General features: G+C 55.8%; 1 protein-coding gene across 4 annotated transcripts in view; it reads right to left on the reverse strand.

The window, feature by feature from the left end:
• The window catches only part of AFAP1 (actin filament associated protein 1), a 126,491-nt gene that overhangs the window by 88,692 nt on the left and 12,865 nt on the right, over positions 1–24,934 (reverse strand). For 2 of the 4 annotated variants that reach the window (XM_066358128.1, XM_066358125.1), the window contains exon 2: positions 21,148–21,240. The exons of 1 other annotated variant lie outside the window; for it this stretch is intronic. The gene's annotated coding sequence lies outside the window, so the exon portion shown is untranslated. Of the gene's footprint in view, positions 1–14,325; positions 14,415–21,147; positions 21,241–24,934 lie in introns of those variants that run through there. One more of the 4 variants, XM_066358127.1, reaches the window with a different exon arrangement.

Raw genomic sequence — 24,934 nt, forward strand, 5'->3', positions numbered from 1 at the left:
AAGTTCACTGGCTAGGCCCTGGCGGTTGGCTCAGTGGTAGAGCATCGGCCTGGCGTGTGGGAGTCCCGAGTTCGATTCCCGGCCAGGACACACAGGAGAAGCGCCCATCTGCTTCTCCACCCCTCCCCTTCTCCTTCCTCTCTGTATCTCTCTTCCCCTCCCGCAGCCAAGGCTCCATTGGAGCAAAGATGGCCCGGGCGCTGGGGATGGCTCCTTGGCCTCTGCCCCAGGCGCTGGAGTGGCTCTGGTCGCGACAGAGCGATGCCCCGGAGGGGCAGAGTATCGCCCCCTGGTGGGCAGAGCGGCGCCCCCTGGTGGGCAGAGCGGCGCCCCCTGGTGGGCGTGCCAGGTGGATCCCGGTCGGGCGCATGCGGGAGTCTGTCTGGTCTGTCTGACTGTCTCTCCCCGTTTCCAGCTTCAGAAAAATACAAAAAGAAAAAAAAAAAAAAAAAGAAGTTCACTGGCTCAGATGCTCCCGGCGTGGGGTCCCAGGCAAGTCCGCTTCTCCCAGCCCATTTCTGCCCTCATCAGAAAGCCAGCTTTGAACGGACGTCTGTTACTTTCCGCCTCCATCCTGCTACGCTGCTGGCCCGGATTGGAGCGCTAGCCTCCCGCTCGGCAACACATTCTCTGTGCAGCAAGAGCAGGCTCCGTGCTGGAGGCACTCTGAAGCCCGCTGTGGGGGAGTGAACAGGAGTCTGTGGGTGCCTGGTAGGGGGGCAGGGAGACGCTCACTTAGCAGGGCCCACACACCGGCTGCGCCTGACCCCCTGCACTCCCCCACCGGCCACGCCCAGGTTCCCTGCCCAGTCCCTGACTCTGACAGCAAACGTGGGGTGTCGCACACTCTCCCGTGGCTCTCCACTCATGACGAGCGCCCAGAGCCCTGATGACTACACCTCTGTGACCATCACTGCACGTCTCCTGCAGAGCCAGACGTCTGTGCTGCACAGGACCGGGCTGCCGCAGCCGGCTGGACAGACTGCTTGCTGTCCACTAGATGGAGACACACTGCGTGGTGCCCCCCACACACACACACTCCCTGTGATGACAAGAGAGAGCGGACGTGCCCTCCCTGCAAGGAGTTTGGATCTTACCAAGGTCTGGACCAGCCCCACGGCGGCTTTGCTAAATACTGATGTAAAACCCAAACTGAGACAAAGTAAAGGGAAATCTCTTCAGTAACCATTCCCAGATAATCACTGAGAACATCCCATTCCTGTCTCAAGGCTCACATCCTTGTAGAAACAAAGCCCCAGGATATACCTCTGATTTGCATCAGTAATACACACAATTAGCTATTAAAGAAGACTTTAACTTGCTTAACGTAAATTTTTAATCCACCACCCGGATTTTAAATGCAACGGAAGAGACAACCATCTGACAGTTCTGCTTCAGAATTTTGGGTGCAAATGAACTTCCGGGACATCAAACAATCAGCACTCTGTCTCACGGAGGACAGCAGGGACAGCCCTTCTGGACCCAGGATGACAAGGAGCCCGGCAGCTGGGGAGGGACAGATAATGATCAGCTCTCTGAGGGACAGGCCTGGCTGAGATCCCAGCGAGGCATGGAAGTGAAAGCCCCCAGTGACGGCCCAGCTGACACCCACCCACCTCGCCATCTGCTTCCCCGGCCTCTCACATTTAAAATGAATAAGGCCGTGATTGGAGGTCGAGTCGGCGCTGCACCTGTTCCGAGATTCAGGATGATGACTGGCTACACAAAGGCCCCCAACCAGATCCGAGCTGTGCCTTAGGAGTCGCACGTGCTCACAGGCTAGACGGTGAATACAGGAGAAACCGTAATTCTCCGGTTCAATTTTCCTCCCCTTTATTCTAAAGCTGCTGTTCCCCCAAACACTTTCTGATATCTTCTGTGTTTTGTAAAATTTGTGAGAAAATTTAAGGCCCTGTGAAAATGTCAAGTTATTGTGAAAAACTGCCACTTTCTCTGATACGAGATCTGGCCACATTATTTAAAGCGGCTGGGTCCTTTCTCTGCACCTGCGACCCCAGAGCACCCTTTCCTTCTCGTCGTTACGTGTGCGGAGTCCAGGAAGGTGGCTTCAGCAGCACCGAGGGCAACAGTGGCTCAGAGCCTCTGGGGAGAACCACGCTCATCCTGGCCCCGTCTCGATCCAGGTGACCTGGGCAAGTCACTTCCCTGTGCCTCACGCTTTGTCTTCTGTCCGGCACAAGGGACTGAAAAGCCTGGGACGCCGGGGCCAGCAGCTCCTCCCGTGAACACACATGGCAGCATCATGCCCCGGGGGACGGTGGGGGGTGGCTGTGACACTGAGCTCATTTCCTGAAGGAGCCGTCTCCATGTGCCCACTCCAGCACTGAGCCTAGAACAGGCGTTTGGGCTGAAAAGCCACCTGGGTCACCTCACTGTTTATGATCCTCCATCCCCTGTTCATACAGCTTTTTCCAAAGTGCTTTTCATGACATGGCAGAGGGGAGAAAAATGAGTTTTCAGCTCATCATTCAATAAATACGTATTAACCTGGATGCCAGGCACCGGCGATAGAGCGGTGACCACCGGAGACCACGGTCTCAGCCCTCAGGGGGCCTCACTGCAGGTGGAGACAGACAGCCAGGCACATAAGGCGAGGTGATGCCAGAGGAGAGCGCAGAGGACAGGGAGAAAGGCGTTTCCATGGGGCACGCGATGCTGACGTCATGGCAGGTGCACAGGGCGAACCAGCACAGCCAGTAATTCCAGGTCCTGAGTGGGAACCGCACGGAATGAAGAAAATAGGCTTAAAGAGAAAAAGGATGGGATCTGGAGGACTTTTTGCAACACAGAAGATAGCTTGTAAAAGGTGAGTCTCCACCCCCTACCTGCTTTACTTATATGGAAAAGTGAGGCCATTAACAAATTAAAGAGATCATTAAAATAAAGTCACATTTCCAAGGCATCCCAAGAATTCTACCAAGTGCAGAAAACCCTCACCATACATAACATCTTAACTTCACAAAACAAAGAACAAAATTGACATTGCCTCAAGTCTTTCTGAGGAACATGGGAGGTAGGACACGTATAAACAATCCAGCATCACAGCTAACATGAAGGTGTGGGGGAAAAATAGCCTTTACCAACTTCACAGAACAAGTGAGGTGGGGGGTTGGGCAGACTGTCAGCTTACTGCCAGCTCTCCACACCTCTGTCCCCCCAAAATCTAAACTACAAAGACCCTGATGGCTTTCGGTCCCCAACACTAGACACCAAGGAAGAACCCAACATGTGAACTGTATCAAGAACCTTTGTGAACAGACTCCCCATCCCCTCCTCCGGCTTCCGTCCTCCTGTTGGAAAAGTGAGGGGGAGGGGGTGATAAAACCTACAACAGAGGTTTAAGATGGATTCAGATTTCAGATGTCTGACAGTCAAACTCATGCATTTCTGGAAGAGTCTATCAACCATATGGCCAAGGGCTGAATGCCCTTTTTTAAGAGAAACTTGTGGATACCGGCAAACTGGGTTGTTTACTTGAACGCTTACTGCCTGCGCACATGCTAAGTGCGCTAACAGATAGCTCCGCGCTTGGCTAAGTTCGCCCGCGTGCCATGAACAGGCCCCGTGCCATTTGTAATTGTTTATAAATAGCACAAACACCCAAAGATGCAAATCAAGGCAAGCTGTCCCCTCAGCTGCTGCTGCTGTGATGACAGCAAGTGACAACACAAGCAGATGGGGCTCAGGGTGAGCTCCGCCCCGACTCAGCCCCTGCGCAGTGCTTAACAGGACAGAGACACCGTGCAGCGCGTAAGGGGACAGAGGCACCCAGTGTCCGCACAGGACGGACGGGGCTTGGTTCTCCGGTAAACGCTGCTTTCTCAATGTGTCCCTGTCACAGTCGAGTGACCTTCATGTTTGCTCTACGGCTGCAACATGACAGAGTGGCGGGTCCCTTCTGCAGCCCCGCAGATGAGGAGCAGGGCACCCCGGAGGCTGTCCAGGGGCCGGAGCCGAGAGCCCCGCCCACAGCCCACGGCTCTTCGTGCAGCAAATGACACTTTCTCCACCGCACTCATGTGGAATCGAATTCCAGCTCTTTCCAACATGACAAGACCAGCGCTATTTATACCAGAAACCGTAATTCTTTTTCCAAGGAAATGCTGAAATGACAGCGGCATTTCTTCCGCACGGACAAGGTGCCAAGCTCTGAGTTTTCTCTCTTAGTCCTGCTCACACCCTTGAAAATCAGTACCCTACCCTCCCACCCTGCATTTCACAGATGAGACTGAGGCACAGAAGGTTCAGTCATTTGTCCATGGTCATGGGTTACACGGTGTTTTTTCAAATTTTCATTAGTAATCTTGCTTTAATTACAAATGTTATTAAAACTTAAAAGAAAGACACAGAATAACAATAAAAATTCAGAATTATACAAAAAGTGAGATTCTCTGTTCACTGTGATCTCCGGGCCCCATCTCCCCTGGCCCCTGAGCTGCTCCCAGACATTAGAAATAACCGCGCAGCTGCACACACACACACACACACACACACACACACACACATGTGTGTGCACATGTGCACAGAAGTACACACATGCACGCACACACAAGTACACACACACATGCACACAATGTTCTATGTGACTTCTGCACCATCTGAGGGACTTGTGGGTGTTAGCTGCCCCACCCCCACAATCCAAGAGACACTTCCATGAAACCTCAAATAAGCAGAGCCAACCAGAGTCACCTGTCACACAAACGGCTTCAGAGCACACCTCCCGGCCCGACGTGGCGGCACAGCGGACAGAACGTCTCTGTTGTGAGGGCAGACCCTCCGTCGAGAGCTCAGGAACTCTGGGTACCCACACAATTTTTAATCCCGCTGCATCCGAGCATCATAAAACCTTTTTCTCTCCACTTCCTTCCGATGGCTGGCACCAAAGGAGAGAATTTTAGAACAATCTGAAAGTTGAAAAAAAAAAAAGACAAAACACTGTCCAGCTTGGGACAGGCAGCCAGAGCTCAGTCCACGAGCCTGCCACGTCTTGTCCACTTGGTGAAACGTCCTGAGCTACGGAGGGGAGGAAGCACCACACGCCTCACAGCTGTCGGGGTCAGACGGAACAGATACGTGAGCCCCGCCTTTGCTGAGAGGATGATATTAAATCCGAGACTCCTCACACGGCCCTTCAATAAACGCCTACCACGTGCTAGAGACCAAGTCAGGTGCTGGGGATGGTGGTGAATACGACAGAGAGGGTGCCACAGAGCTCAGAGCGTCACCGATCACGACAGGAAGACAGCAGATGCGGTGGGGACAGCAGGCAGCCCGTCCGCAGCGGCAGACACGGTGGGGACAGCAGGCAGCCCGTCCGCAGCGGCAGACGCGGTGGGGACAGCAGGCAGCCCGTCCGCAGGGGCAGACGCGGTGGGGACAGCAGGCAGCCCGTCCGCAGTGGCTGAGAGGATGACTCTGGGCTGGCCATCCAGCCTCCACTCCCGCGTTCTGCAACCTGGGCCACGTGTCTGTACTCCCCTCTGCCTCAGTGTCTTTATCAGACAGATGAGGGCCGTGACAGCAGGGTCACCATCCTCATGGGGTGATAATAAGAATTAAGTGAGTTAATGTCTTTGTGACATTCCCAGAACCACGCCTGGCCACAGAAAATACTTTAACTGTGGAGATAATTTTTGTAAAAGGAGCCCATGAACTCACAGAGCCATGAGAAGATGTAATTGGGACTCTGACTTAGATGTGGGGAGAGACTTGCAAATCTCTCCAAGAACCAAACAGTCCTCTCTGTGTCTGAGCAAATCGAGGAAATTGTGTCTTGGTGATACTCAGAAGTGATTAAAGCTTTAAGTCCTACACCCTGGAAGTATAAAAATAGGACCAAATGTCTAGTACTTGCATGGTAAAGATATTTCAGACATAATTGCCTATGTTTCAAAAATGCAAACAAGATTGAAATGCCCCAAACTGCACAAGTACCAAGCACCCCTCGTGTGTGCACCTCACTGGCTCTTGAAAAACTCTTCGAGGAAAGACTGGTCAGGGCATCCACCCCCCGCCCAGGTCAGCACAAACAGACCAGTGCTTCTCCCTGGGTCCCTGAAGGAGACCTGTCCCCAGAATCGGGCTGCAGGGTCCCAGGAGATGTCGGCAAACAAGGCCCACTGAGGAGTGGAGTTCTTTCTCCACTCCCAGGAAGAGGGGCTGAAATGGTGAGTCTGACAGAACGCATTGAGGCCTTCAGCGTCAGTCACTCAGCCCGGGCCCCCCTCTCCCCTTCACAGCCGAGGGTCCCAGCGCCCAGGCCATGGAAGGAAACAGGCCAGCACGGTGACAGGGCCAAACCAAGAGCTACTCACCTGGCCTCTGGGCCGACATTTTTTTTTTCCTAATGACGGAGAGAAAACCAAGGCCCAGGCCAGGTGTCCCCAAACTAAGACCCACGGGCCACATGCGGCCCCCTGAGGCCATTTATCCGGCGCCCCACTGCACTTCCGGAAGGGGCACCTCTTTCATTGGTGGTCAGTGAGAGGAGCACTGTATGTGGCGGCCCTTCAACCATCTGAGAGACAGTGAACTGGCCCCCTGTGTAAAAAGTTTGGGGACCCCTGGCCCAGGCCAAAGCCGTTCAGTCCAGAATAAAGCCATTCGAGAGTTTGTTTAGTGCCTATGTACCAGCGGATGTGTTCTGGAAAACAGACGGGCGTGACTTGGGAGAGAGCAGTTTCCATGACGCCCTGACTTGTTTCCAGGGTTCATCAAATACAAACCGGCTCTTGCTCCAAGTGCACATAGTGTCACCTTTATCTGGATACTTATCAAAGTTCTATCCCAGCCCCACACCCCCGTATCTGTCCATCCCACTGGGCTGCATGCTCAAGAAGCCGGGGGTCACATAACACCATCTTCCTGTCCCCAGGGCCCAGCCTGTAAGACACTCAAAGGATTACTGAATAAGTTAGTACTAAAACTTTTTTTAATGCTTATTTTATTGATGAGAGAGAGAGAGAGAGAGAGAGACAGGAACATCAATCTGTTCCTGTGTGTGCCCTGACCAGGGATCGAACCGGCAACCTCTGAGCTTCAGGATGATGCTCTGACCAACAGAGCGATCCAGCCAGGGCGGTACTAAAACATGTTAAACCCGCATTAACAGACTGACTTCCTACATTTAGCTGATCCAGCTCGAATCTTCACTCGTGAGTTTATCTCCTGTCCTGACGGATGGTCGTGTACTGTGTGTTTAGTAAACCACCACTGCGAAGTGCAGAGGAACTCGCAGCGGTGAGTCAGAAGTGGCCGGGGAGCTCCCCACAGCGTGGGGGCCGCACGACCCAGGGCTGTGGCTGGGGCTGCAGGCACACCCTCGGTGCCGGAGTCTCCTCTCGGAGGTACACCCTCGGTGCCGGAAGTCTCGTCTCGGAGATACACCCTCGGTGCCGGAAGTCTCCTCTCGGAGAATCTTCAAGAAGAGAAACCAAAGAGCAAACAGAGCCCCAGGACTGTTCTCTCATACAGACTAAAGTCAGCCTTCAGGGGCAATGTTCCGATTAGGAGACCCCGTGGCTACATGTGTTTGAAGTTCAAGGGACTGTCCATCCAGAAGCCAATATTCAAGTGGTACGTTCTCCCCACCAGTTAGAACTAAAGAAACCCTGGGCTCGTGCAATGGCTACAGAGGCAGCATCTCTGGCCAATGTATCCGCTCTGAATACCCACGTGACAATGACGACCAGGACGCAGTGACGGGGCTGCAGTGGGCACTTACTGGGTGCCATATGCATTTGCAACTAAGCCTCAGAACCACCGTGAGAGACGGTAACGGCACTGGTCTTCCCACTTCATGCAAGGAAGAAGTCAGTTTTTCCAAGTTCTAAAACTCACCCAAAATTACATAGCTAGTCAGAAAAACCCAGACAGGCCTGACTCCACAGTCCTCGCTGAAAGAAGTATGAACATAAGCTGTCCGGCACAGACGAGGCGTGACGGGCACAGACCCCGGGTCAAACTGGACTTACTGGTCCCACCTGATTAACAGTGACGTTGCCATTCCACGAGGATGAAGTAGAACCAGGAGCCGTCAGAATAAACGGACTAGGTGGTAAATACATTCAGGGTGGATATTAGCAGGATGTTGTATCTGTGTAATTGCCACATCTATTTGTATCATTTTATATATTTACTTACTTATTTATGAGGGGGAGAGACCGACAGACAAGAAGGAAGAGAGATGAGATTGACTCATAGTTGCGACACTTCAGTTGTTCATTGATTGCTTTCTCATACGTGCCTTGCATGAGAGCGAGTGACCCCTTGCTCAAACCAGCAACTTTGGGCTCAAGCCAGAGACTTTGGGCTCAAGCCAGTGACCATGGGGTCATGTCTATGATCCCACGATCAAGTGGGAGACCCCACACTCAAGCTGGTGAGCCTGCGCTCAAGCCCACGACCTTGGGGTTTCAAACTTGGGCCCTCAGCATCCCAGGTCAATGCTCTATTCACTGTACCACCATTTAGGCTACCTGCACCATGTTCCTTAATCACCCAAAGCCATTTTAAGCTGGTGAAAGCAAAACACTATGTGTCACCTGGGACTCCTGGCTCACCATGGACACACGTGCCTCACCTTCATCGTCCGTCACAATCACTGGGGAGCTTTTCAAACCTGTAGATGCCCAGGCTCCCTTCCCGGAGAATCCATGGCAGCTAGGGCTTCAAGCAACTGTTCCTGACACACTCACCCTTGGGCTCAGCTCACCGCTCACTGCCTGAGATTCTAATACTACTCTAGGGATCCAGGATGAGGGAGACAAGTCAGCTCCTGTCCCCCCAAAAGTGTCTACTCTTCTCTGCTTTTAGGATAAAGGATCCAATGTCAGAGATTTATTCTGGTCCAAGCCAAATAAACTCCCAGGTGAGAAAATATTCCGGTACAAGTTTACATACAAAGCTTCCTTTATCTTGCTGTCAGTGGCCCAGGGATTAGCTCTGAGCCTCGACAAGGCGGCACGAAGGAAGAATGCAGGTCTGGGCCACTCGCCACACTGAGAGAGCATCCTTCCCCCAAGAAGTGCAGAGCCATGGTTTAGACTGCCTGCTTCACTAGGGGCAGACACAGAAAAGCAGCCCAGCACAGGAACCAGCCCTGCTGGGAATCCAGGGCCCGAGACGCCCGTCCTGGACCACTGCCCACCAGCAAGGCCACCGTGAGTCCCTTCTCTTGTCTTCCTGTGGCTAACAGTTCAATGAGAGGGTCAGGTATAAAGAGACAGGGTGACTTCCAGCTCCTGGTTCTGACAGCGATAGAAAGGAATTTCTGCCATGAACCAGCGAAGTAAACAAAGAATCAAAAGTGAAAGCAGAGAACTCCGCCACCATCCTGCCAAGAAGCTGGGGACAGTGGACACACGCTTTCACAGCAGCCGAGGGAGCCTGTGCAGGGGACTAGACCCCCTCCCGCCCCTCCCGCATTCCTCCCACAGGTACTGAAGTCCCCTGTGCTCAGTGCCCATCCCGCAGGTATCAGAAGTGCCCTGTGCTCAGTGCCCACCCCACAAGTATCAGAAGTCCCCTGTGCTCAGTGCCCATCCCACAGGTATCGGAAGTCCCCTGTGCTCAGTGCCCATCCCGCAGGTACTGAAGTCCCCTGTGCTCAGTGCCCATCCCGCAGGTACTGAAGTGCCCTGCGCTCAGTGCCCATCCCGCAGGTACTGAAGTCCCCTGCGCTCAGTGCCCATCCCGCAGGTATCGGAAGTGCCCTGCGCTCAGTGCCCATCCCGCAGGTACTGAAGTCCCCTGCGCTCAGTGCCCATCCCGCAGGTACTGAAGTGCCCTGCGCTCAGTGCCCATCCCGCAGGTACTGAAGTGCCCTGCGCTCAGTGCCCATCCCGCAGGTATCGGAAGTCCCCTGCGCTCAGCGCCCATCCCGCAGGTACTGAAGTGCCCTGTGCTCAACGCCCATCCCGCAGGTACTGAAGTGCCCTGCGCTCAGCGCCCATCCCGCAGGTACTGAAGTCCCCTGCGCTCAGCGCCCATCCCGCAGGTACTGAAGTCCCCTGCGCTCAGCGCCCATCCCGCAGGTACTGAAGTCCCCTGCGCTCAGTGCCCATCCCGCAGGTACTGAAGTCCCCTGCGCTCAGCGCCCATCCCGCAGGTACTGAAGTCCCCTGTGCTCAGCGCCCACCCCGCAGGTACTGAAGTCCCCTGTGCTCAGCGCCCATCCCGCAGGTACTGAAGTCCCCTGCGCTCAGTGCCCATCCCGCAGGTACTGAAGTCCCCTGCGCTCAGCGCCCATCCCGCAGGTACTGAAGTCCCCTGCGCTCAGCGCCCATCCCGCAGGTATCGGAAGTGCCCTGCGCTCAGCGCCCATCCCGCAGGTACTGAAGTCCCCTGCGCTCAGCGCCCATCCCGCAGGTACTGAAGTCCCCTGCGCTCAGCGCCCATCCCGCAGGTACTGAAGTCCCCTGCGCTCAGCGCCCATCCCGCAGGTACTGAAGTCCCCTGTGCTCAGCGCCCATCCCGCAGGTACTGAAGTCCCCTGCGCTCAGCGCCCATCCCGCAGGTACTGAAGTCCCCTGCGCTCAGCGCCCATCCCGCAGGTACTGAAGTCCCCTGTGCTCAGTGCCCATCCCGCAGGTACTGAAGTGCCCTGCGCTCAGTGCCCATCCCGCAGGTACTGAAGTCCCCTGCGCTCAGTGCCCATCCCGCAGGTACTGAAGTGCCCTGCGCTCAGTGCCCATCCCGCAGGTACTGAAGTGCCCTGTGCTCAGTGCCCATCCCGCAGGTACTGAAGTCCCCTGTGCTCAGTGCCCATCCCGCAGGTATCGGAAGTCCCCTGCGCTCAGTGCCCATCCCGCAGGTACTGAAGTCCCCTGCGCTCAGTGCCCATCCCGCAGGTACTGAAGTCCCCTGCGCTCAGTGCCCATCCCGCAGGTACTGAAGTCCCCTGCGCTCAGTGCCCATCCCGCAGGTACTGAAGTCCCCTGCGCTCAGTGCCCATCCCGCAGGTACTGAAGTCCCCTGCGCTCAGTGCCCATCCCGCAGGTACTGAAGTCCCCTGCGCTCAGTGCCCATCCCGCAGGTACTGAAGTCCCCTGCGCTCAGTGCCCATCCCGCAGGTACTGAAGTGCCCTGCGCTCAGCGCCCATCCCGCAGGTACTGAAGTCCCCTGTGCTCAGCGCCCATCCCGCAGGTACTGAAGTCCCCTGTGCTCAGCGCCCATCCCGCAGGTACTGAAGTCCCCTGTGCTCAGCGCCCATCCCGCAGGTACTGAAGTCCCCTGTGCTCAGTGCCCATCCCGCAGGTACTGAAGTCCCCTGTGCTCAGCGCCCATCCCGCAGGTACTGAAGTCCCCTGTGCTCAGTGCCCATCCCGCAGGTACTGAAGTCCCCTGCGCTCAGTGCCCTGTGCTCAGTGCCCATCCCGCAGGTACTGAAGTCCCCTGTGCTCAGTGCCCATCCCGCAGGTACTGAAGTCCCCTGCGCTCAGTGCCCATCCCGCAGGTACTGAAGTGCCCTGTGCTCAGTGCCCATCCCGCAGGTACTGAAGTCCCCTGTGCTCAGTGCCCATCCCGCAGGTATCGGAAGCGCCCTGCGCTCAGGGCCCATCCCGCAGGTACTGAAGTCCCCTGTGCTCAATGCCCATCCCGCAGGTACTGAAGTCCCCTGCGCTCAGTGCCCATCCCGCAGGTACTGAAGTGCCCTGCGCTCAGTGCCCACCCCGCAGGTATCGGAAGTGCCCTGTGCTCAGTGCCCACCCCGCAGGTACTGAAGTGCCCTGTGCTCAGTGCCCATCCCACAGGTACTGAAGTCCCCTGTGCTCAGTGCCCATCCCGCAGGTATCGGAAGCGCCCTGCGCTCAGGGCCACTCACTCCCCAACCCACTTCCGCACACCAGCCCTGAGTTTCCACATCCCGTGAGCCCGCCTCCTGGGACCCTCCGAGAATGCCCGCTGCAGGTCCTTGTCACAGGTGAGGATGACTGCAGCCTACGGCGGTTAAGAAACATGATCTGAGGGGCCCTGCCGCGTGTCCTCGCACGCGGCCCTCAAGAATGGCGCCCAGGCCCTGGCCGGTTGGCTCAGCGGTAGAGCGTCAGCCTGGCGTGTGTGGGACCCGGGTTCGATTCCCGGCCAGGGCACATAGGAGAAGCTTCTCCACCCCCTCCTTCCTCTCTGTCTCTCTCTTCCCCTCCCGCAGCCAAGGCTCCATTGGAGCAAAGATGGCCCGGGCGCTGGGGATGGCTCCTTGGCCTCTGCCCCAGGCGCTAGAGTGGCTCTGGTCGCGGCAGAGCGACGCCCCGGAGGGGCAGAGCATCGCCCCCTGGTGGGCGTGCCGGGTGATCCCGGTCGGGCACATGCGGGAGTCTGTCTGACTGTCTCTCCCCATTTCCAGCTTCAGAAAAATACAAAAAAAAAACAACAACAGAATGGTGCCCAGACCCAGTGGCAGGCAGGGGCTCCCTTCCGCTCGCTTTCCAGCCCCCAGTGGACCTGCGCCCCCAGAAAGCTAGAAGTTTGGCGGCGATATCCCGACTGTTTTGAGGCTGCGAGAGCCGTCAGTGGACTGGACTGATCCAGTCCATCTGTCTCCAGCAGACCTTTTTCTTGTTATGCTGGTCACTTCTGTGAGCAGCTGGGTGAAGGAAGGCTTTGGCAAGTTCCCATGACAGGACTCTCCTCCCTTCCTCCCATGGGGGGAGCAGGAGAGGGGGGAGTGCGGACTGACCAGTCAGCAAAGAGGACAGCTCTCTGCTCCACCACTCACTGCGCAGTTCCGTCTCTCCAGTGCGGGGACAAGGCCACCAAATATAGCCGGGAGAGAGCCTCCTGCTTTCTGGGCTCCGGGTGGGGGAGGGGCGTCCTCTCGGGCCTCTCTAACTCCAGCACCCTGAGCTGCACTGAACTGGGCCTCCCACCCCGGGCCTCCCTCCCCCGTCCGTGCGACACAGCTGAGTACGTGTCCTTTCAAGGGTTCATGCAGTTGTTCCCGTGCCGTTCCCCACACGCGTGACGCTCTGCAGAGCGTGTCCGCCGGGCGTGTCTCACGGCTCCTCCTGGCAGCCTGTGTGATGTGCTGGGTGCACCTCATTGAGCCCAGTTCTTACAGAACGAGACCAAAACCCCAGAAATGGACTTCTGCAAGGACACCCAGCTAGTATCGGAACCAGGACCTGAGGCCTTCTGATTCTCGAGCCAGCACGGCTGCTGACCGTCCACGTGCCCTGTCCCCCCAGGACTCTCGCTGGTCTCAGAAGGGCAGGAAAGCAGGTCCAGCTCTCTGGAGGCCTGAGCTGCCTGAGGAGAAGCAGGACCCCTCACAGAACGCGCGCTCCTGGGCGAGGGCGACGCGCTCACACTGCTCGCTCGCGGTTTGCGAAGGCGACCCTTCAGAATGCGGTACAGTGTATCCTACGTGTCCTACGACGAGGCGGAGGGAGAGCTGAGGGGACAGCAGGGTTAGGTGCCGCCCCAGGGCTGTGACAGTGAGGAGCACGCGTGTGAAGGGAGGGAGGGAGGGAGGGAGGGAGGGAGGAGGGAGGGAGGGAGGGAGGGAGGGAGGAAGGGAGGGAGGTGGGAGGGAGAGAGGGAGAAAGGGAGGGAGGGAGGGAGGAGGAAGGGAGGAGGGAGGGAGGGAGAAAGGGAGGGAGGGAGGAGGGAGGGAGGGAGAAAGGGAGGGAGGGAGGAGGGAGGGAGGGAGGGAGAAAGGGAGGGAGGGAGAAAGGGAGGGAGGGAGGAGGGAGGGAGGAGGGAGGAGGGAGGGAGGAGGGAGGGAGGGAGGAGGGAGGGAGACAGGGAGAAAGGGAGGGAGGAGGAAGGGAGGAGGGAGGGAAGAGGGATGGAGGGAGGGAGGAGGGAGGAATGGAGCGAGGGAGGAGGGAGGGAGGAAGGAGGGAGGGAGGAGGGAGGGATGGAGCGAGGGAGGAGGGAGGGAGGGAGGAGGGAGGGAGGGAGGAGGGAGGGAGGGAGGAGGGAGGGAGGGAGGAGGGAGGGATGGAGCAAGGGAGGAGGGAGGAGGGAGGGAGGGAGGGAGGGAGGAGGGAGGGAGGAGGGAGAAGGGAGATGGGGGTTCCTAGACAGAGAGACAGGGAGAAGGGTGTCGTTAACTAACGACAGAGGCACAAGCAGGTTAGGACAGCAGACGTGAGGTGTGGGACTTGAGCAACCCAGGGTGAGGAACACTTAATCGCCGTGACTTCCGGAGTCCAGCACAGAACAGACACTGAGCAGCTGTGTGTGGAAGGTGGAAAGGGAAGGGAAGAAAGTCACTCGGTGGAAACGGCCGGTCGGCCTCTGGGTCCTGGGACAGAAACTGGGTGATCATCAGTGTGTCAGCTCACTGACTCACTCACCTCGTCAGCGTCTGAGTGCCTGAGTGTGCTAGAAACTCTGCCGGACTCGCCGAGCCCTGCGAACCAGCACAGAGCTCAGACCCAACCCAGAAGCGAGTTAAACCCAGGGCCAGACCACCAACGACCCAACAGAAAGCAGTCATGAGGGAACAGCAGCACAGGGACCTGAGTGCATCTGCATTTTTTGTTAGTCAGTGTGCACTGATCCACTGCTCAATCCCCCTCCCCGACGGCCCCTCAGGACTGCGGAGACCCTCAGAGCCATTCAGAGAGTTTATCAAAAACAAAAATCCGATTCCATTGGTGGGGGCAGCATTACGTGCCTGTCCAACCGGTTCCCAAGTGGACGGGACAGGCCAGCCCGGCCCTCAGCCCACGCTTTAGAGAACCACTCCACCCGGGGACGGGGCGAGGAGGCAGGCGAGGCTGGCCCCAGGCAAGGGGCCATCAGGGTCTTACTGCCCAGCAGCCAGGTCTCTCCTGGCCGCTACCTCGGCATCTGACTTGACCCAGTCATCTCGACTCTCTGAGCTCTGGTCAAGAGGAAGCTGGCAGCAGCCGCGACAGTCCCAGAACGGAGGAGCACACGGAGCGTGTGGCAGAGGACAGGCTGCGTTTAAAACACCGATGGCCACAGCCAAAGGGTGGCACGGGGTGACTTTAAAACAGAGACCGTGCCCTTTTCTGTATTGCTTGATTTCTTTATAACGTACATGGAACGTTTTTACAAAATACTTAACGCCATTTCACAAAGCAAAGCACATTATTTAAAACTCTGGAGGAGCTGTCCAGTGGCTAACGTGATCGGTGGAGTGTTTAGCAACAAGCATCTTTTTAGTAATTAAACTTCTTATTTTGAAACACCTGTAGATGTAGATGCTCTCTGAAGAATAGGAAGAGACCCAGGTCCTCGGCCCAATGTCTCCCAACGGGACGCCCTGCAAACCCACACACAGTACAAGCTCCCAGCCAGGCAGCACCCACGTCAGCGCCCACATGACATGCCCTCGCCACAGGACGCCTACTGTTGCCCTCTGGCACCACCTCCGCTTCCCCATGCCTCCTTCCCCTCCTTAGCCTGACCCCTGGCCCGCTGACCTGGTCAGGACTGTTGCACAGGTGACCCTAACATCAGTCCCTAACTGGGCAGGGCAGGGTGGGCAGCCACGCCCAGGCCTCCAACTTCTTTAGTAAAAAAGGCTTATCTTTGCCTGAAGCCAGCCCTTCCCCCTGTTTCTGTGCCTCTAGGTTCACTCGCCTGTGAAATAACCACCCTCCAGAGAGCATGACCTTAACCACCTTGTAACCCGGCCCCTTGCTCTCTCCCACCCTGGTGATCTCCTTCCTGCCCGCCTTAAACCAAAATGCACAAAAGCTGCTGCAAAACTGTACTTTCCAGAGCACGTGAGCTCTCGTTCCCTGGCACATGTATGTCATCAGTTTGGGCTCAAGTAAACTCTGATAAAAATTCTCTGCAGGTTTGCATGGTTTCTTATGTCAACAAACCCTACATCTCAGTGGGGGGGGGGGGACGTCCCACAAGTGGACTCGGACGCTCTGCGCTGGGGACAGGTGTTGCTGCACCAGCGTCCTCCTCTGGGGAGCCCCCCCCCAGGCTGCGGCTCTGCCGACAGTCGTCCCGTTCCGCGGCAGAGCAGGGCCCACGGCGTGGGGGGGCCACGGGGTGCTCTCCTGCTCACTCCGTGGGGGACACCTGGCTGGTTGCCGCTGTCTGGCGCTCAGGAACAAAGCCGCCGTGAACACCGTGTCCGGGTGTCTGTGTGAACCTAGGACTTCACGTCTCCGGGACATAAGCCCAGGCGTGCCAGGGTGGGGTCCCGTGGCCGCTGCAGGTTCAGGTGTTCCTAGGAAACTGCCGAACTGCTTCCCAGAGTGGCTGCACCGCTTTATGTCCCCACCGGCTGCACACGAGGGAGCCAGCATCTCCCCCAGCACTGGGTGGAGTCCCTGCTCTGACTCTGGCCACTCTGGTGGGCACGAGGTTTAACTGTGTTTCCCTCAGGGACAGGGGTACTGAACACCCCCCTCCAGGGAGTGTCTCCTCACAGTTCCTACCTGTAAATCCAGTAGCTGAGGCCACCATCACAACCGCCGGCCCATGCAGGTTCACATTTGATTTGGACAGACATAATGAAACAACGAAGCCAAGAACTTTAATCCTAGCTCACACCTGGCGGGCAAGAAATACACACAGTAGGAAAACACTTCCCTTTCCATTCAGGGCTCCCAAAGCCACTGACTCATCCGAGTTTCCTAGAATCAAGGGCCCCACCAGCCTTATTCACCTCTGTTCCCCATCTCCTTCTCTCTGCACAAACTGGCTTCTCCTTCAGCACTCCGCCATCTTGGCTGCTTCTCCTCTCCTCCATGTGGCCTTTCTCTGCTCTTCTCCAACCTGGGCTACTCCACCCCATTTTATAGTGTAGAAATCAAAACCTTTAAGCCAATATACAAACAAGGAAGTCTCTGATACAAAGTCACTTGTCTGAGGCATGAATGGGATTCCTCATGAGAGTGCACCACCCACATCATGCAACAGTCAAGGGTGTGGGGAAAAGCTCAGTTTTGAGAACATCTTGGTATTAAAAGGGTGGGAAAGGCTTAGTCTTAAAACTAAACCTTAGGCTATAACAACCCTGCCTGCTTACAGCCTGTCCCCACACCCAGTGCAAACTATAAGCGAGCAAACATATACATTATATTTACAAACTTATTTGACTAACACTACCTCTTTCTAGTTTGCTTGTTTGTCTTACTGGTGAGTTTTGAGAGTTTTTTATTCTAGGTGCGAGTCTTTTATCACACATGTGGTTTGTAAATACAGGTAGTCCCCAGATTATAAAAGAGACAGATTATATAGGTTTGTTCTTTTTATTTCATTTTACTTTATTTTTTAAGGGAGACGAGGGGAGATAGTGAGAGAGACTCCTACATGTGCCCCAACTCAGATCCATCCGGCAACCCTTGACTGGGGCTGATGCTCAAATCAACCGAGTTATCCTCAGCGCCCGGGGCAGACGCTTGAGCCACTGGCTGCGAGAGGGGAAGAGAGAGGGGAGGGGGACAGAAGCAGATGGTCGCTCCCCATATGTGCCCTGACCAGGAATTGAACCTGGGACCTCTGCAGGCGGGGCCGACACTCTATCCACTGAGCCAACCAGCCAGGGCCAGGTTTGTTCTTAAGTTGACTTTGTATGTAAGTTGGAACAGGCACATTTACCTATCAAATGAAACTTAGACGTTTGTCATAACATAGCATTTGTTTTTACCTTACTGTGCCTATAAATGAAATACTTCAAGCCCACGGGACCTGCCTCATTCGTACACCGGGGACGGCCTGTATTTCCTGTCTGTAGCCTGTCTGTTCATCCTCTGAACAGTGTGGTTAGCAGAGCAAACATTTTCATTTTTGGTGAAGTCCAATTTATCAGTTTTCCCTTTCTTAAACTGCACTTTCAGTGCGGGAGCTACGGAGACCCCTTCATCTCACAGGTCTCCTGTGTTCCTTCTCCCCTCGGAGCTCCACCATGCCACATCTGAAGTCAGTGTCTGTGATCTGCGCCGAGTTCGCTGTTGTGGACAGTGCGAGGTGCAGGTCCCGTTCACTGTTTTGCCCATGGGTGTCCAAATTTCTCCAGGCAACCAGCTCCACATTGTCATGGCATTTTTAAAAGATGCTAATGCATTATAAAGTGTCCAGTTAGAAAGTTTAAAAAATAGAGCTCTAAGTATTCTTAACTTAAAATCCTGATTTCTGGCCCTGGCCGGTTGGCTCAGTGGTAGAGCGTCGGCCTGGCGTGCAGGAGTCCTGGTTCGATTCCTGGCCAGGGCACACAGGAGAAGCACCCATCTGCTTCTCCACCCCTCCCCCTCTCCTTCCTCTCTGTCTCTCTCTTCCCCTCCTGCAGCCAAGGCTCCATTGGAGCAAAGATGGCCCGGGTGCTGGGGATGGCTCTGTGGCCTCTGCCTCAGGCGCTAGAGTGGCTCTGGTTGCAACAGAGCATCGCCCCCTGGTGGGCATGACGGGTGGATCCCGGTAGGGCACATGAGGAAGTCTGTCTGACTGCCTCCCCGTTTCCAGCTTCAGAAAAAAACAAAAATAAAAAAAATACATAAATAAAAAATTCTGATTTCTGTCTAGGATATTAGAGACTGTTGACATGAGTATCATAAAGAAAGCCTGACAACAAGGAGAAATGTACAATAGGAGAAGGAATTAGCACATGTATCTGTTAGTTAGGGTGTAGTCCCCGTTCACTGTAGGGAAGAAAAAGTCATCATCGTAAACATCCTGTGACAGGGTGATGTTTTTACGTAAAGCAAGCCTAAAGTGTTGCTTCCTTATGCTATAAAAAGCAAGGCTGAAGTTTACACATTCAGGGACTTTCCGGTTACTGAGGGCAGGGCAGCCACGTCACGGCCGTTCCGCCCCACGTGCGGCTCTCCGGCCCCCAGGACGTGAGGGGCCCCGTCTGGAATCGGACCGTCCGACTGACTCAGACCCTCTGTGGCTTCTGTGCGCCGCTGCCTCGCGAGGCGACTGTGGGAGGTTCCCTCAACCACTGTGAGCGACCGCCCTCACCACTCACTGGCGATGAACGCCACCCACTCAGCGGGCTCACTGAGGAACCGCAGGGAACACGGGCAACGCCGCTCTCCGTGCCGGGCACACAGTGAGCTCTCACTCAGGAGCGGTCATCAGCCTCAGCGCAGGGTCTGAACACCTGTCCACTCTTCCAGGCCCACTCGGGAAACACCATTAGCGGAGACCAGCAAGTGAAGGAAAACCAAACCAGAATACTGCTCAGTCTTTAACAGGAAATGTTTTCAGAAGGTTGGGGGTGAGGACCAGGAGGTGGAGGAGGGGAAGGCTCAGCATCCCAGGACAGCCCTCCTGGGCCCCTCCCCGGGGCGACCAGACACCAGATGGAGAGGGGCCCCCCTGCCAGCCGCCTCCTCCCCTCAGCACCCCCCAGGGTGCTCAGAACCCCGCCCCCCCCAGGGTGCTCAGAACCCAGCCCCCCCCCAGGGTGCTCAGAACCCAGCCCCCCCCCAGGGTGCTCAGAACCCCGCCCCCCCCAGGGTGCTCAGAACCCAGCCCCACCTGGCCCGGGCGGTGCGCTCGGGCGGAGAGCGACAGCTTCCCGAGAAACCACAGCACAGAGAGTGGCCCACAGAGGAGGCTCCATTGCCATAAACGCTTGGTGGCAAACGCTGATGTCATGCATTCGGCCCAGGAGACACCCAAGTGAAACTCGCCAGAACTGCAGAGCAAGCACATAGCAGAAACCCAACATGCTGTGCACGGGTCCGAGGCTGGCCTGCTGCAGACACGCACGACCCAGGGGGTGGACACCCTCCAGCCCCCAGTCCCACAGCGCTATTTCTCTGCGTGCCACGAGGCTTTCTGACTGCGTGTACCTAACTCATGTCTCGACCACCAAACTCCCGGGCCCTGCCCTGACTCCCGAAGTCCCTCAGCAGAACCCAAACGTGGACGGAAAACGTCCTTCCCGGGGGCAGCAGCAGGAGAGCCTGGCCCATGGAAACCAGCATCACTTCCGCTCACGATGGGGCTCCCCCTTGCTGACTGTAGGCCAATCACTCCAGTCCCAGAGTGACACCCCTCCCATTGTGCTGGGGTGACAGTGGGCCAACCAGAGGGGTGGGGGCACAGACCTTCCAGGCCACGAATCAGGCAGTTTGAAATAACAGTTACTTGGTCTCAGGTGAGCCGTTGAATCGAAACCAAGTAGCACTGAAAAGTGTGTGAACAAGAACGGATCTCGGGTCAGACTGCGGCATAAATGGCTGTCCCAAGGATTGTGCAGAGACGCCCCTCTCGGGCCCTTCTTCCCTGCAGACCGCCTCTCCTGCACCCCCACCCCACATAGGCTCCGGGATGTCCCCTGACATAGAGTGCATTCAAGAAGTGTTTCTTGGCCCTGGCCAGTTGGCTCAGTGGTAGAGCGTCGGCCTGGCATGCAGGAGTCCTGGGTTCGACTCCCGGCCAGGGCACACAGGAGAAGCGCCCATCTGCTTCTCCACCCCTCCCCTTCTCCTTCCTCTCTGTCTCTCTTCCCCTCCCACAGCTGAGGCTCCATTGGAGCAAAGTTGGCCCGAGAGCTGAGAATGGCTCTATGGCCTCTGCCTCAGGCGCTAGAATGGCTCTGGTTGCAACAGAGCGACGCCCCGGATGGGCAGAGCATCGCCCCCTGGTGGGCATGCCAGGTGGATCCCGGTCGGGTGCATGCGGGAGTCTGACTGCCTCCCTGTTTCCAACTTCAGAAAAATACAAAAAAAAAAAAAAGTGTTTCTTGAAATGAGTGGATGTCAGTCACTTGGATTTAACAAGCGATGTGTACTGTGTTCTCTCTCTTGGAGGTCATGCCGGGAGCTTGAGGAAGCAGCTTAGCTCCTCCTGACACAGAGCTGCCACGTGTGACATGTCAAAGTAACAGCATCCACCACGAGTCTGGCCTGAAAACCCTCAGACCCAGCTCCGGTCACGAGGTCAGTGTATAGGACATGGCACGGGGCAGGCACTCTGGAAATGAAAGTGAGCTCACACAGTCACCACCCCGCAGTGCAGGGCGAAGGCGTCGCGTGGGAGCGGGTGCGGCTGTGGGTGCAGCACGGGGCAGGGGCCCGGGCAGCCTGCTGGGGTAGGGACGGCGGCACAGTGTGCACCCCGCACTCGCCGTTCTGTTTGTGAGGGACCCCAAGCCGCACATGGGTATCTGTAAGCACCCTGGGAAAGCCCCGGAGCTCACCGAGGTCACCCCAGGAAAGGACACTCACCTTCTGCGCTTTGTCCTCAGTGCTACAGGAACGGCTCCCAACGAGCATCTGTCCTTCCAGCAGAGCGTCTCAAAGGCCTTCACTGCAACGTTCCTGGAGGAGCGAGCAGGCGCGTCAGGAAGGCAGACACAGAAGCTAACCCTGAACGCACCGGCGCGGCACACGCAGGAGGGGCGCGCACGGGGGACACGGCACCTTCCCGCCGACACAGAACACCGCCCCTCTCTCTTCTGTCGTGTGGGAATGAGTCCAGGGCTCAAGGACGGATGTTTCTAAGCAGCCCCTGCCTTTCTGCCTGTGCCGTCCTCAGAGGGACTGGAGCCACCAGCTCTGCCAGTGCCCAACGCCGGCAGCCTGCCTCCTGCCTCCTGCCTCCGGGCTGGCTGTGCTCCCACGATGCTCACAGACGCGCCTCAGTTTCCATCACGCTTGATGTGATGCAGAGAGCAGGTCAGTGGATACCGGGCGGGAAGGCGGCTTAGTAAACACACCACCCACTGGTCTACTTGGACCAGGGAGTGGACGTGGCCGGCCTTGGGTAACTCCGCTGGTTATTGCTATACGCAGGGCTGAGCTGGGTCTTCTGACCCCCGGAGGAATGCTGGTATGCAGCCCCATAAACACAGTTCGTGTTTGGCTCGCCTTGAAAACATGCCCTTCTAGAAGATGAGTATGATTTCTCATGGAACTGCTCAGCCCAGAGTCCTGAACTCACCCTGTTAGGAAAACAGTGAAAGCACAACGAGACGCTAAGACCATCCCTCGGAAAGGGAATCCGGTGGACAGAGGAAGGGGAATTCACACAGTTTATTCCTGGCCCAGTGACCAAAACAAAACAAAACCCACCAAAGTAGAAAGGTTAAGACTGATGAGCACAATCAAAGTACACAGTATCCACAACACTAGCGACGTGCTCATTGAATACACAGCTACCACAAACACGTCAGGCACGAGTGCAAAACTCCCATCTCTTAGAGCGCTCTTAGAGATTTGTCAGAGGGCTATTTTAAACAGTGTCACAAGTAAATGTACATTTATACATACACAATTCATATCTGAATTGTACTATTCAATTTACATATCAAGGAAGCTTGACAATATCCAAATTTCTATGCACAATCTTTTTGGATTAAATTTGGTGTGCAGTGGTCCATAGTAGGGGGTCACCCTTCTCTGAGTGACAGCTACACCCAGTGGCTTTCTAGGCGGATTTTGTGCTGTCACTGTGATGGGTAACGAAAAGAAGAAAGCTGGCTTAATTAGCAAGGACGCAGACTTAGTTTCTGCACTGTCCTTGCTCCCCCAAACCCTCTAAATCATACAGAAAATATCATTAATGAGCACAGCAGACTTTCACAAATTAAACAGGTTACTATCAAATTCCCCTACCTTTCTTTACCAAGAAAATTGCAATCCGGAAAGACAAAATGCCTGATTTTCCCCCTTAGAATAAATCTCTATAGCAAAAGGTTTAAAAAGTCAAAAGACCACTTAGGTAGGTTGTAAGATTAAAAGGCAGAAAAGACCACACCGTCTCCTCAGTAATGTTCCAGACGCTCAGTGAATAATTCTCTAAATCTCAAAATTCCTTTCCGTGCACACATACAGAGGCTTACAATCCAGGGGAGGATCTTAGTACATAATTATTAACTTGTCACAGGCAATCGAGACTGTATAGCAGCTTGCCTCCAAATAAAAACAAAATTTGAAATCAGAAGACTAAGTTCAGGTACTTAACCACCTACCGTGAGACCTGGCAAATCACCTACCTAATCTTAGTTTTGATTTTCTTTTCTTTAAAATAGGAGTGTTTTTGGCCCTGGCCGGTTGGCTCAGTGGTAGAGCATCGGCCTGGCATGCAGGAGTCCCGGGTTCGATTCCTGGCCAGGGCACACAGGAGAAGCGCCCATCTGCTTCTCCACCCCTCCCCCTCTCCTTCCTCTCTGTCTCTCTCTTCCCCTCCTGCAGCCAAGGCTCCATTGGAGCAGAGTTGGCCTGGGCACTGAGGATGGCTCTGTGGCCTCTGCCTCAGGTGCTAGAATGGCTCTGATTGTGGCAGAGCGACGCCCAAGATGGGCAGAGCATCGCCCCCTGGTGGGCATGCTGGGTGGATCCTGGTCGGGCGTATGCGGAGTCTGTCTGACTGCCTCCCCGTTTCCAGCTTCAGAAAAATACAAAAAATAAATAAATAAATAAATAAATAAATAAAATAGGAGTGTTTTCTTTCTTAACCTGTCTGAGAGACTGGCAAAGAGCAAACCACTTAATGAAGGCCATGCCGCCCTGGCCAGATGGCTTGGTTGGTTCGAGTGTCAGCCAGAAGCACAGAGGTTGCCGCTTTGATCCCCGGTCAGGGAACACACACGAACAGATTGGGGTTGCTGTCTCTCTTGTGCCCTTCTTCTCTCTCTAAAATCAATAAAGACAAACAAAAAACACACACACACAAAAAAAAACAAACCCATCAAGCTGTACTGGCAAGGGTGTAGAAAACAGGCCCTCCTCCAGAGTGACCGTGAGGGACACGGTGCCCGGCCCTGTTACAGGGAATGCAGCACTGCCAGTCCACACGGAGAGCGTGCACGCCCCGAGACCCAGCGACGCCACGCGGGGACCCACCCCGTGGACACACTCCCGCACAGATGCACCAACTGTGCACAACACAGCACTCACCACTCCTTCCTCCCAGAGACGGGGAGCAGCCCAAACACCCGTAACAGGACGCCAGGGGAGAACCGTGCCTGACATCACGCCTGCCTCTGTGTGTTTAAAAAGAAGACACGATTATCCGTAAATGCTGGACTGTGCACAGAACAGCTCCGCCAGGACTCAAAGCTCCCAGCGGTCACAGGACAGAGATCAGTGATGTGAGTGGGACTTCCTTCTCTCGGGCCTTTGGAATGCGGTCCCGTGGCTTAGATGACATTCAAAACAGAGGACTGAAGTAAATATTTTAACCCAATAGTAAAAGACATAAGGTAACTAACAATACCTAACTCACAGGCTCATTGTGCTAATTAAATGAGAAAAAAACCAGTAGGTCCTGCAGAGTCTTAAGGATAAAGGAGCACTTGTACCCTGGGTGTCGGAGGAGGGACCACGGGGGAGGAGCACCAGAGTCCTAAGGATGAAGGAGCACTTGTACCCTGGGTGTCAGAGGAGGGACCACGGGGGAGGAGCACCAGAGTCCTAAGGATGAAGGAGCACTTGTCCCCTGGGTGTCAGAGGAGGGACCACGGGGGAGGAGCACCAGAGTCCTAAGGATGAAGGAGCACCTGTCCCCTGGGTGTCAGAGGAGGGGTCACGGGGGAGGAGCACCAGAGTCCTAAGGATGAAAGAGCACCTGTCCCCTGGGTGTCGGAGGAGGGACCACGGGGGAGGAGCACCAGAGTCCTAAGGATGAAGGAGCACTTGTGCCCTGGGTGTCGGAGGAGGGACCACGGGGGAGGAGCACCAGAGTCCTAAGGATGAAGGAGCACTTGTACCCTGGGTGTCGGAGGAGGGACCACGGGGGAGGAGCACCAGAGTCCTAAGGATGAAGGAGCACTTGTACCCTGGGTGTCAGAGGAGGGACCACGGGGGAGGAGCACCAGAGTCCTAAGGATGAAGGAGCACTTGTACCCTGGGTGTCGGAGGAGGGACCACGGGGGAGGAGCACCAGAGTCCTAAGGATGAAGGAGCACTTGTACCCTGGGTGTCGGAGGAGGGACCACGGGGGAGGAGCACTGCACCGTGAAGGATGATAAGCTCTGAGGAGGCCGAGGGGGTGACGGCATCTTGGATGGAG

This window comes from Saccopteryx leptura, unplaced genomic scaffold (assembly GCF_036850995.1).
Source record: "Saccopteryx leptura isolate mSacLep1 unplaced genomic scaffold, mSacLep1_pri_phased_curated manual_scaffold_60, whole genome shotgun sequence".
In the NCBI taxonomy this organism is placed as follows: Eukaryota; Metazoa; Chordata; class Mammalia; order Chiroptera; family Emballonuridae; genus Saccopteryx; species Saccopteryx leptura.